This window comes from Aulonocara sp. 'chitande type north' Nkhata Bay, linkage group LG22 (assembly GCF_057382095.1).
Source record: "Aulonocara sp. 'chitande type north' Nkhata Bay isolate Kocher_YH1m ecotype deep benthic linkage group LG22, A_spYH_male_GT1.1, whole genome shotgun sequence".
Lineage (NCBI taxonomy): Eukaryota > Metazoa > Chordata > Actinopteri > Cichliformes > Cichlidae > Aulonocara > Aulonocara sp. 'chitande type north' Nkhata Bay.
In genome coordinates, this window is record NC_141364.1 from 16564564 (window position 1) to 16577423 (window position 12860).

Below are 12860 nucleotides of genomic sequence, written 5' to 3' on the forward strand. Positions count from 1 at the left end.
AATTCACAGTCAATGTTTAGAAACAACACATTTATCCAAGATATTCCCCTTTCAAGTTCAGTTCAAATTTGTAACCTTTTAGAGCTCCTTTACTGAAACCGTTGCAGGCCTGATCGTTGCTCGGGCTCGTTGGGCCAGAAAAAACACACAAATGGCCGCTTCGCTTGATAAACAAGCAGAAAACAAAACACACGTGCTCGTGGCTACTCACAAATCCTTTGGGCTAAGTGCGAGGACAAGCTGAGGGGCTATGGAATCAGAACGATGCCACCTTGAAACGAAACCGAAAAATGGATTGAAACCGAAAAAAAATATTGTAACTGAAATAAATGTACTGAAAAATCTTGTATTGAAACCGAAAAAAAAATTGATAGTGAAAAACAATTAATTGAAACTGTAATTTTTTTGTTTTCGCTTACAATTTTTTTTTTTTTTTCGGTTTCAATCCACTTTTCGGTTTCAAACCATTTTTCAGTTTCACTCTGCTGGCACTGTTTTGGCGTACGGGGGTGCGCTGGGGGGCGGGGATTCCGACCCGCATGTATTTGCATATATTATAATGCTGACCAATGACTGGAGAAAACACTGACGACGCGGCTGCGGTCACGGACAAACTCGCACGTGTCTGTTCGGGAATGGCAGATGCCGAGAGGTCCAGCGTTTACATTACCGACTATTTCAAAGTGACAGCCTGAGGTGTTCTTCAGTAAATTGGACTACCGGACAGGAGGATCTGAGGCCCCACCGCATTATTTTTGGTAAGTTAAATGTGTTTGTAAGCTAATCCGTAATTTAGGTCCTTAGCTAGCTACCTAAGGACCTAGCTAGCTAAGATGAGCACTCGGCTGTCGGGGAAACATGTTTTGTAAAGTTCGTTTAGCTACCCCGTGCAGGTGAATGGATTTACCCTGACTAAAGAAATCAAGAGAAACGCACCAGGCTGCTCAGTGACTAACCACGGTTACTGTACTTTTATTATGAGTATTATACTGTAAGAGCAACGGGCTGGACTCTGCTTCTGCTCCTGTGCAGAGCTGATTATTAAATATGTGCAAACAGCAGCATGTTTTCTGTCGCTTTCCACATGTGGAAGGACATTAAAGCCAACTTTTAAATTCCCCTCATTAGTCAATAGCTACGGATTAAATAGCAAAGCCCGATACTTATGTACTGAAACCAACTACTTCCGCTTGTCAGCTTAACTTAAAATGTTACATTTTTCCCCTGATTATTTTTTTTAGCTTTTTTTTTTTTGTTACTGAGTTTGTTACAAATATTCAGGTTAAAAAACTGTCCAAATTATTTTTAATGAATTATGTTCACAAAGTCACATGTTCAGTACTCTGTACAGCTTGCATCCTTTAGGACAAATAATTTGAAACATTAATATTTCTTGTTCAATACTGAGCTGATAACACCTCTGTATGTTGTGACCAGGATGCAGCAGCAGACTGAACCTCGACTGAAACCTGCTCCATCATCTCATCTTTGCAGATGTCCATTTATAAAGCATCAACAACTCAAAGGTAAACATGATATTAGAAAAAGTGTTAGTAAGGCCTTTAAAACAAATAAAAAAATAAACAGCTGTCGGCAGAACTGTAGGACTGAACAACTTCAGATCCCGAGTGTGTGAGGACGGAGAAGGATCTGCTCTATTTCAGATTTGAGAGATAAACTTTATATTTCAGTTTGTGATGATTCTGTTCTGTTTGTGATTACAGGAGCCGTCCTCAGATTCAGACCTCAGCACCACCCAGTGACAGCAGACAGATCATCCTATATCTTCAATCTTTGTAGTAACTCCAAAATTAACTGAAGAAAACAGTACAAAGGTTAAAGTACCACATGTGCTGTCAGTGAAAGCTGCAGCTGTTTTATTGATAAATTTAAAGACAAAAAGTCAAAAGGATTAATCACCCCTGTAACTGTGTCACTATACATCAGCATTAACAGTACCTCAGTTTGGTGTTTCAGAAAACTGCTGATCTCAGACCTGCACAACTTCTGTTTTAAACACTGAATGTACTCAGCTACATGAAGAGCACGTGATGTTTTCTGACACAATTAAATAAAACCTGATTAAAAGTCAAAGGTTGTTACTTGTATTTGAACTAAAAACTTGTGATCTGGAATTCTTTCACTGTTTTTTGACAATAGTGTGTTATTTATCATAAAGTAATTCAGAGTCATTCATACCAGAGTAACCAGTGAGCACAACATATATTTAACTTTCTACAGGACTTAAAGCTATTACTATAGCTTATAGCTATTACTTAACTGCACTACTGTATAGTTCTGTGTAAATAATCATTCTGTACATATGATTTTTAATCCTACAACTGTTTATAATTTGCATAGTTCACATTTCTGTATAACTGTATATCTCAGATTTCTGTAGTTTTTCATATTTATATCCTGTTCATAGCCTGTACATAGTTTGTACTCACTACAGCCTGTACATACTTATAGTTATAGAATATTCACAACATACTTCATACCGTGTATATTGTAACATACCATAATATACCCATTTCTGTAATATACTTACATATCTATATTATTGCTAATATATATTGTAATATATCTATATCATGGCTAAAGCACTTCTGGATGGATGCAAACTGCATTTCGTTGCCCTGTACCTGTGCATGTGCAATGACAACAAAGTTGAATTCTATTCTATTAAAAGTCCAGACCCTCTGAGGATTATCTGAGTACTTCTAACATTACACAAAGCAAAGGTCTCCATCAGTGTTCATGAAATGCTGGGTTTATCCTTCTTGTGAGGGAGCTGCTGGTGAAGATCACGAGCCCTGCTTGATCCCGGCGATGAGTTTCAGTCTTCCTGGTGTTTCTGAAATGATGCCTCTCACTGTGGGTCAACAGAACTTCTGGCACAGGACAGCTGTAATGAAAGAAATTGAAGTTTTGGAAATGCCCTATGTGTGAGAAGCAGATTTTGTATTTACTTTTCTTTTGCCAATCAAGATAAAGTATAATTTTCACCATACAATTACTAACCTTGTCATCTCCTGCACTGTCTGTTTTGGGCTCTGGGCTCCTCCTTCCCAGCGCTCATGAGACTGCTTTGATGCACTGTGGTATGAGGTGCTAACCTGTTGACAGTGTTGGGAAGGTTAATTTTAAAATGTATTCCACCAAAGATTATAGAAGTAATGTATTCTGAATACTTTACAACTACATGAATGTGCTATTGCTGTGTGATTTATTACTATTACTGAAGGCTACTCGCCATACCAACACCAACTAGATGTTAAAATCTTAATATAAATGAGTAACAGTAGGTGGACATTAGGTAAGGCTGCAGCGATCTCGTGTAGAAAACTATTCAGCGCGTATATAAAACAGGTCAGCGGCTCCGAACCGTAGTAAAGGGACCTCTGGCTAATAACTGGTGTCAAGCCAGCCTCCAATTCGAGACTTGCAGTCAAGCCAGCCTCCAGTTGATTTTACGTTCCCTGTGTTTTCAAAGTATTACGGGAATGGATGTGGAAACCAGATTTCAAAATAAAAGCCAACTTCGAGTGAATTAACAGATATGTTAAGAACATAATAACATATAATTTAGGCATTTTTTTTTTTTTTTTAGAAACTCTAATGTTACATCTACATGACACAGCCTTGTACCCTAATTGTGCCCTGTCAAGGCCATCTTATTTTGGATTTCAAAGTAAAAGCCCTGTGAATCTTCATTTTTGAACTACTCTTTCAATGAATTCATAATGCTCTTAAAAGCAAAAGTCGTATTTCCAAATACTATTTGAACTTTGTATCAACACTTTCCAACCGCAGTCTTTTTCACAGTAATACCATATCAAATAAATTCTTTCTGATTTTGCTTTTCATAGTAATGGCCCTTTGAAATTGCCGATATTTGACTTAATCTTCTAACGATTCAAAATGCTCTAAAATGGAAAATTCCTGTTTCCACAGGGTAATTCCACCTTAGATCAACAGTATACAACCCCACAGTGATACCATATCAATATCAAGTCATTCTGATTTTGCTTTCAAAAATAAAAGCCCTTTCAAATTGTCCATAATTGACCTAACTTTCAGTGATTTCAAAATGCTGTAAAATGGAAAATTCCTGTTTCCACAGGGTAATTCCACTTTAGATCAACAGTATACAACCCCACAGTGATACCATATCAATATCAAGTCATTCTGATTTTGCTTTCAAAAATAAAAGCCTTTTCAAATTGTCCATAATTGACCTAACTTTCTGTGATTTCAAAATGCTCTTAAATAGAATTTTGCTGTTTCCACAGGGTAATTCCACTTTAGATCAACAGTATACAACCTCACAGTGGTACCATATCAATATCAAGTCATTCTGATTTTGCTTTCAAAAATAAAAGCCTTTTCAAATTGTCCATAATTGACCTAACTTTCAGTGATTTCAAAATGCTCTTAAATAGAATTTTGCTGTTTCCACAGGGTAATTCCACTTTAGATCAACAGTATACAACCTCACAGTGATACCATATCAATATCAAGTCATTCTGATTATGCCTTCCAAAATAAAAGCCTTTTCAAATTGTCCATAATTGACCTAACTTTCAGTGATTTCAAAATGCTGTAAAATGGAAAATTCCTGTTTCCACAGGGTAATTCCACTCCAGATCAACAGTATACAACCCCACGGTGATACCATATCAATATCAAGTCATTCTGATTTTGCTTTCAAAAATAAAAGCCCTTTCAAATTGTCCACAATTGACCTAACTTTCAGTGATTTCAAAATGCTCTAAAATGAAAAATTCTTGTTTCCACAGGGTAATTCCACCTTAGATCAACAGTATACAACCCCACAGTGACACCATATCAATATCAAGTCATTCTGATTATGCCTTCCAAAATAAAAGACTTTTCAAATTGTCCATAGTTGACCTACCTTTCAGTGATTTCAAAATGCTCTAAAATGGAAAATTCCTGTTTCCACAGGGTAATTCCACTTTAGATCAACAGTATACAACCCCACGGTGATACCATATCAATATCAAGTCATTCTGATTTTGCTTTTCATAGTAATGGCCCTTTGAAATTGCCGATATTTGACTTAATCTTCTAACGATTCAAAATGCTCTAAAATGAAAAATTCTTGTTTCCACAGGGTAATTCCACATTAGATCAACAGTATACAACCTCACAGTGATACCATATCAATATCAAGTCATTCTGATTTTGCTTTCAAAAATAAAAGCCCTTTCAAATTGTCCACAATTGACCTAACTTTCTGTGATTTCAAAATGCTCTAAAATGAAAAATTCTTGTTTCCACAGGGTAATTCCACTTTAGATCAATAGTATACAACCTCACAGTGATATCATATCAATATCAAGTCATTCTGATTTTGCTTTCAAAAATAAAAGCCTTTTCAAATTGTCCATAATTGACCTACCTTTCAGTGATTTCAAAATGCTCTAAAATGGAAAATTCTTGTTTCCACAGGGTAATTCCACTTTAGATCAACAGTATACAACCCCACGGTGATACCATATCAATATCAAGTCATTCTGATTTTGCTTTCAAAAATAAATGCCCTTTCAAATTGAACATATACGACCTACTTTTTTAACGATTTCAAAATGTTCTTAAAAAGAATTTTGCTGTTTCCACAGGATAATTTCACTTTAGGTCAACAGTATACAACCTCACGATGTTACCATATCAATATCAAGTCATTCTGATTATGCCTTCCAAAATAAAAGACTTTTCAAATTGCCAAGATACGACCTACTCTTTTAAAGATTTCAAAATGCTCTAAAAGTGAAAATTGCTGTTTCCACAGGATAATTTCACTTTAGGTCAACAGTATACAACCTGACGATGTTACCACATCAATATCAGGTCATTCTGATTTTGCTTTCAAAAATAAAAGCATTTTCAAAATGCCCATATCTGACTTGATCCTGGAACAATTTCAAAATGCTCTAAAATGGAAAATTCCTGTTTCCACAGGGTAATTCCACCTTAGATCAACAGTATACAACCCCACAGTGATACCATATCAATATCAAGTCATTCTGATTTTGCTTTCAAAAATAAAAGCCCTTTCAAATTGTCCATAATTGACCTAACTTTCAGTGATTTCAAAATGCTGTAAAATGGAAAATTCCTGTTTCCACAGGGTAATTCCACTTTAGATCAACAGTATACAACCCCACAGTGATACCATATCAATATCAAGTCATTCTGATTTTGCTTTCAAAAATAAAAGCCTTTTCAAATTGTCCATAATTGACCTAACTTTCTGTGATTTCAAAATGCTCTTAAATAGAATTTTGCTGTTTCCACAGGGTAATTCCACTTTAGATCAACAGTATACAACCTCACAGTGGTACCATATCAATATCAAGTCATTCTGATTTTGCTTTCAAAAATAAAAGCCTTTTCAAATTGTCCATAATTGACCTAACTTTCAGTGATTTCAAAATGCTCTTAAATAGAATTTTGCTGTTTCCACAGGGTAATTCCACTTTAGATCAACAGTATACAACCTCACAGTGATACCATATCAATATCAAGTCATTCTGATTATGCCTTCCAAAATAAAAGCCTTTTCAAATTGTCCATAATTGACCTAACTTTCAGTGATTTCAAAATGCTGTAAAATGGAAAATTCCTGTTTCCACAGGGTAATTCCACTCCAGATCAACAGTATACAACCCCACGGTGATACCATATCAATATCAAGTCATTCTGATTTTGCTTTCAAAAATAAAAGCCCTTTCAAATTGTCCACAATTGACCTAACTTTCAGTGATTTCAAAATGCTCTAAAATGAAAAATTCTTGTTTCCACAGGGTAATTCCACCTTAGATCAACAGTATACAACCCCACAGTGACACCATATCAATATCAAGTCATTCTGATTATGCCTTCCAAAATAAAAGACTTTTCAAATTGTCCATAGTTGACCTACCTTTCAGTGATTTCAAAATGCTCTAAAATGGAAAATTCCTGTTTCCACAGGGTAATTCCACTTTAGATCAACAGTATACAACCCCACGGTGATACCATATCAATATCAAGTCATTCTGATTTTGCTTTCAAAAATAAATGCCCTTTCAAATTGAACATATACGACCTACTTTTTTAACGATTTCAAAATGTTCTTAAAAAGAATTTTGCTGTTTCCACAGGATAATTTCACTTTAGGTCAACAGTATACAACCTCACGATGTTACCATATCAATATCAAGTCATTCTGATTATGCCTTCCAAAATAAAAGACTTTTCAAATTGCCAAGATACGACCTACTCTTTTAAAGATTTCAAAATGCTCTAAAAGTGAAAATTGCTGTTTCCACAGGATAATTTCACTTTAGGTCAACAGTATACAACCTGACGATGTTACCACATCAATATCAGGTCATTCTGATTTTGCTTTCAAAAATAAAAGCATTTTCAAAATGCCCATATCTGACTTGATCCTGGAACAATTTCAAAATGCTCTAAAATGGAAAATTCCTGTTTCCACAGGGTAATTCCACCTTAGATCAACAGTATACAGCCCCACAGTGATACCATATCAATATCAAGTCATTCTGATTATGCCTTCCAAAATAAAAGACTTTTCAAATTGCCAAGATACGACCTACTCTTTTAAAGATTTCAAAATGCTCTAAAAGTGAAAATTGCTGTTTCCACAGAATAATTTCACTTTAAATCAACAGTATACAACCCCACAGAGATACGATGTTAAGATCAAGTCACTCTGATTTTGCCTTCCAAAATAAAAGTATTTTCAAATTGCCCATAGACGACCTACTCGTTTAACGATTTCAAAATGCTCTTAAATTGAAAGATGCTGTTTCCACAGGATAATTCCACTTTAGATCAACAGTATCCAACCCGACAGTAAAACCATGTAAATTTCATGTTGGTCTGATTTCGCCTTTCAAATTAATGGCCCGTCGAATTTGTCCATATGTGATATACTCTTTCAATTATTTCAGAATGTTTTAAAAATGAAAATTGCTGTTTCAACACATATTGGGTTTTCATTTTGAAAAGCAAAATCAGACTCAATTGATTATGACAGAATTGAATCATAAAGATGATGTAAAAGGAAGCTGAAATTGCCACTAGGTTGTAATTGATAGTACGTTTATATTTTAAGTCTGTGGAAAGATGTCATTCTAAATAAAGAAATTACAAAACAGCTTGCAAACCAACCATGACATGCTTTTATTTTTGAAAGCAAAATCAGAATGACTTGAAATTGATATGGTAACATCGTGAGGTTGTATACTGTTGAACTAAAGTGAAATTATCCTGTGGAAACAGCAAAATTCTGTTTAAGAACATTTTGAAATCGTCAAAAAAGTAGGCCGTATATGTTCAATTTGAAAGGGCATTTATTTTGGAAGGCAAAATCAGAATGACTTGATATTGATATGGTATCACTGTGAGGTTGTATACTATTGATCTAAAGTGGAATTACCCTGTGGAAACAAGAATTTTTCATTTTAGAGCATTTTGAAATCACAGAAAGTTAGGTCAATTGTGGACAATTTGAAAGGGCTTTTATTTTTGAAAGCAAAATCAGAATGACTTGATATTGATATGGTATCACTGTGAGGTTGTATACTGTTGATCTAAGGTGGAATTACCCTGTGGAAACAAGAATTTTTCATTTTAGAGCATTTTGAAATCACTGAAAGTTAGGTCAATTATGGACAATTTGAAAAGGCTTTTATTTTTGAAAGCAAAATCAGAATGACTTGATATTGATATGGTATCACTGTGGGGCTGTATACTGTTGATCTAAAGTGGAATTACCCTGTGGAAACAGGAATTTTCCATTTTAGAGCATTTTGAAATCACTGAAAGTTAGGTCAATTGTGGACAATTTCAAAGGGCTTTTATTTTTGAAAGCAAAATCAGAATGACTTGATATTGATATGGTGTCACTGTGGGGTTGTATACTGTTGATCTAAGGTGGAATTACCCTGTGGAAACAAGAATTTTTCATTTTAGAGCATTTTGAAATCACTGAAAGTTAGGTCAATTATGGACAATTTGAAAAGGCTTTTATTTTTGAAAGCAAAATCAGAATGACTTGATATTGATATGGTATCACTGTGGGGCTGTATACTGTAAATACAGAGTGGAATTATACTGTGGAAACAGGAATTTTCCATTTTAGAGCATTTTGAAATCACTGAAAGTTAGGTCAATTATGGACAATTTGAAAAGGCTTTTATTTTTGAAAGCAAAATCAGAATGACTTGATATTGATATGGTATCACTGTGGGGCTGTATACTGTTGATCTAAAGTGGAATTACCCTGTGGAAACAGGAATTTTCCATTTTAGAGCATTTTGAAATCACTGAAAGTTAGGTCAATTGTGGACAATTTCAAAGGGCTTTTATTTTTGAAAGCAAAATCAGAATGACTTGATATTGATATGGTGTCACTGTGGGGTTGTATACTGTTGATCTAAGGTGGAATTACCCTGTGGAAACAAGAATTTTTCATTTTAGAGCATTTTGAAATCACTGAAAGTTAGGTCAATTATGGACAATTTGAAAAGGCTTTTATTTTTGAAAGCAAAATCAGAATGACTTGATATTGATATGGTATCACTGTGGGGCTGTATACTGTAAATACAGAGTGGAATTATACTGTGGAAACAGGAATTTTCCATTTTAGAGCATTTTGAAATCACTGAAAGTTAGGTCAATTATGGACAATTTGAAAAGGCTTTTATTTTTGAAAGCAAAATCAGAATGACTTGATATTGATATGGTATCACTGTGGGGCTGTATACTGTTGATCTAAAGTGGAATTACCCTGTGGAAACAAGAATTTTTCATTTTAGAGCATTTTGAATCGTTAGAAGATTAAGTCAAATATCGGCAATTTCAAAGGGCCATTACTATGAAAAGCAAAATCAGAATGACTTGATATTGATATGGTATCACCGTGGGGTTGTATACTGTTGATCTAAAGTGGAATTACCCTGTGGAAACAGGAATTTTCCATTTTAGAGCATTTTGAAATCACTGAAAGGTAGGTCAACTATGGACAATTTGAAAAGTCTTTTATTTTGGAAGGCATAATCAGAATGTCTTGATATTGATATGGTAACATCGTGAGGTTGTATACTGTTGATCTAAAGTGGAATTACCCTGTGGAAACAGGAATTTTCCATTTTAGAGCATTTTGAAATCACTGAAAGGTAGGTCAATTATGGACAATTTGAAAAGGCTTTTATTTTTGAAAGCAAAATCAGAATGACTTGATATTGATATGGTATCACTGTGGGGCTGTATACTGTTGATCTAAAGTGGAATTACCCTGTGGAAACAAGAATTTTTCATTTTAGAGCATTTTGAATCGTTAGGAGATTAAGTCAAATATCGGCAATTTCAAAGGGCCATTACTATGAAAAGCAAAATCAGAAAGAATTTATTTGATATGGTATTACTGTGAAAAAGACTGCGGTTGGAAAGTGTTGATACAAAGTTCAAATAGTATTTGGAAATACGACTTTTGCTTTTAAGAGCATTATGAATTCATTGAAAGAGTAGTTCAAAAATGAAGATTCACAGGGCTTTTACTTTGAAATCCAAAATAAGATGGCCTTGACAGGGCACAATTAGGGTACAAGGCTGTGTCATGTAGATGTAACATTAGAGTTTCTAAAAAAAAAAAAAAAAAATGCCTAAATTATATGTTATTATGTTCTTAACATATCTGTTAATTCACTCGAAGTTGGCTTTTATTTTGAAATCCGGTTTCCACATCCATTCCCGTAATTCTTTGAATACACAGGGAACGTAAAATCAACTGGAGGCTGGCTTGACTGCAAGTCTCGAATTGGAGGCTGGCTTGACACAAGTGGCTAATACGTCCGGTTCGTGTCGGGCTCATAGCTGAAAACTAGCTTTACTTTGTTGTCTGGGTCAAGTTTGCTAGCGAGAGACCGAGAGAGGCGTTGAAAGGCTGCTTATTGTTTCGGAGGAAAACAAGAACACGGTGTACAGTCGAGTCTTAACAGCTTACTTGCAGCTGGGCTCGTCAGGCACTCTTTTTGGCTTTAGTGGTTATTATTATATTTACATGCTTCCAGCTCCCGTTTCTGCTCCGTGACAGCTGTACTTCTCCTTTCTCTCCCTCCCTCGCTCGCTCACAGACACATAACGGGTATGGCAGTCCATTCTCCCTGCAGCACGGACTACACTGCCCATGAGGCTACATTGTTTAGGGCGATGCCTGTAACACTCTGCTATTGCCTTCATATTAAATAATTTTTGTATAATAATTTTTAGAGGCTCTTATTGCGTGTTTTGTTTGAGTTTCCACCGGCGTGGAATTACCAAAAAAATAGAGAGACCATAGCCTAACATATGAAACAGGTAAATACCGCCATGTAATCCATTTATTTCAACAAACTAACTGTATTCTCAATATCACCTATTGAACAGTAATTGTAACGGATACATTTACTCATATTTTGTATTTTAAATACGTAACGCCGGTGCATGTATTATGTTACTGCCCAACACTGCCTGTTGAGATCCTGAGATCCGCTCCTAGAACACCAGCCTCCAACTCCTGAAGAGACACGGGTGTCCCTAAATTTAGCAAATATTAGCTTCAGGCTAGCTTGCTACGACGAATAGGCTAATACCAGCATTTTACCACAACTTCACCAGATGTAGCTAAAAAAACTAAACTAATGTCCAGCCCAGTGGGACAGCAAGAAAAGATGACAAAAAATGATTACTTACTTGCGGTTTGGAGGTTCAAGCTGAAATTGAAGCAGCCATTGAAAGACGGGAAGAGAGAAAGATGGCAGCTTGGTCAGCACTAGTGGCCTCTATAATATATGCAAATACATGCGGGCCGGAAACCCCCCCAGCGCGCCCCCGGACGCCAAAACAGTGCCAGCAGATTGAAACTGAAAAATGGTTTGAAACCGAAAAATGGATTGAAACTGAAAAATGGATTGAAACCGAAAAAAAAATGGATTGAAACCGAAAAAAAAAATTGTAAGCGAAAACAAAAAAATTACAGTTTCAATTAATTGACTCTGCATCCACGGCTATTGTTTTGACTATTCTCCCGTTAGCTCTGGTACACAACCTCCTCCGGTAACGTGCTGCTGCCGACTCTCACTAGCTTAGTTTTTCTTTTCTTCGCCTCACTTAGATCCCGCCTCCCTTACGTCTGATTGGACAATAGGTTTACATCAACCAATGGGATAAGAACAAATACAAGATTTACAAGCTCATTTTGGGTTGTCAAACAACTTGAAGCAAATACAAAGTTTTCCTTGTTTTACATTAGATAACAAACCTTTGGGTTTCTTGTAACTTTAACTCCATGAACACTTAAATTATAATTGACTTCTATTTATTGTGATTTTAAACACGTTTTTAATGCATTTGATCTCTTTTTTTGTTTTTTAAACACATATGAAATATTTACAATAAAGTTTTTACATGACAATATTTATATCCTCTTAACCTGTAGTGTCTAAAATAGATATTTGAGACCAGGCTACATAAGCTTCCTCAGTCTACAGATAGTTTGATATGTATGGAATGGAACTGGATCAGTTTAAACCATGCTGAGTTCTTCTGTTGGGGCAAAGTATTGTGATCATAAGCCTGTAACATGCACATACATTTGGCTTTTGAGACTGCTGTGAGTCAACAAGCACAAAGTTGACCCAGAATCAGAATCAACATTTATTGCCAAGTATGTTCCAAATAATTTGGAGCATAACAGTGACATAGAAGGGTAAAACAGTGCATAAGCAAATAATTCAAGGAACAAAAGTTTTCCCCCACCGCCAGAAATCCTGGCCAACAAC

General features: G+C 35.5%; 2 long non-coding RNA genes across 2 annotated transcripts; one reads left to right on the forward strand and one right to left on the reverse strand.

The window, feature by feature from the left end:
* Window positions 1-524: 524 nt before the first annotated feature.
* On the forward strand, window positions 525-2906 carry LOC147303938 (uncharacterized). Its single transcript, XR_015126982.1, has 3 exons — window positions 525-758; window positions 1438-1526; window positions 1725-2906. It is a non-coding gene; the product is annotated as an uncharacterized LOC147303938 (long non-coding RNA).
* On the reverse strand, window positions 1837-12529 carry LOC147303939 (uncharacterized). The gene is made up of 3 exons (XR_015126981.1): window positions 11773-12529; window positions 3025-3119; window positions 1837-2908 (listed from the first exon to the last, which is right to left on the reverse strand). It is a non-coding gene; the product is annotated as an uncharacterized LOC147303939 (long non-coding RNA).
* Window positions 12530-12860: the final 331 nt, after the last annotated feature.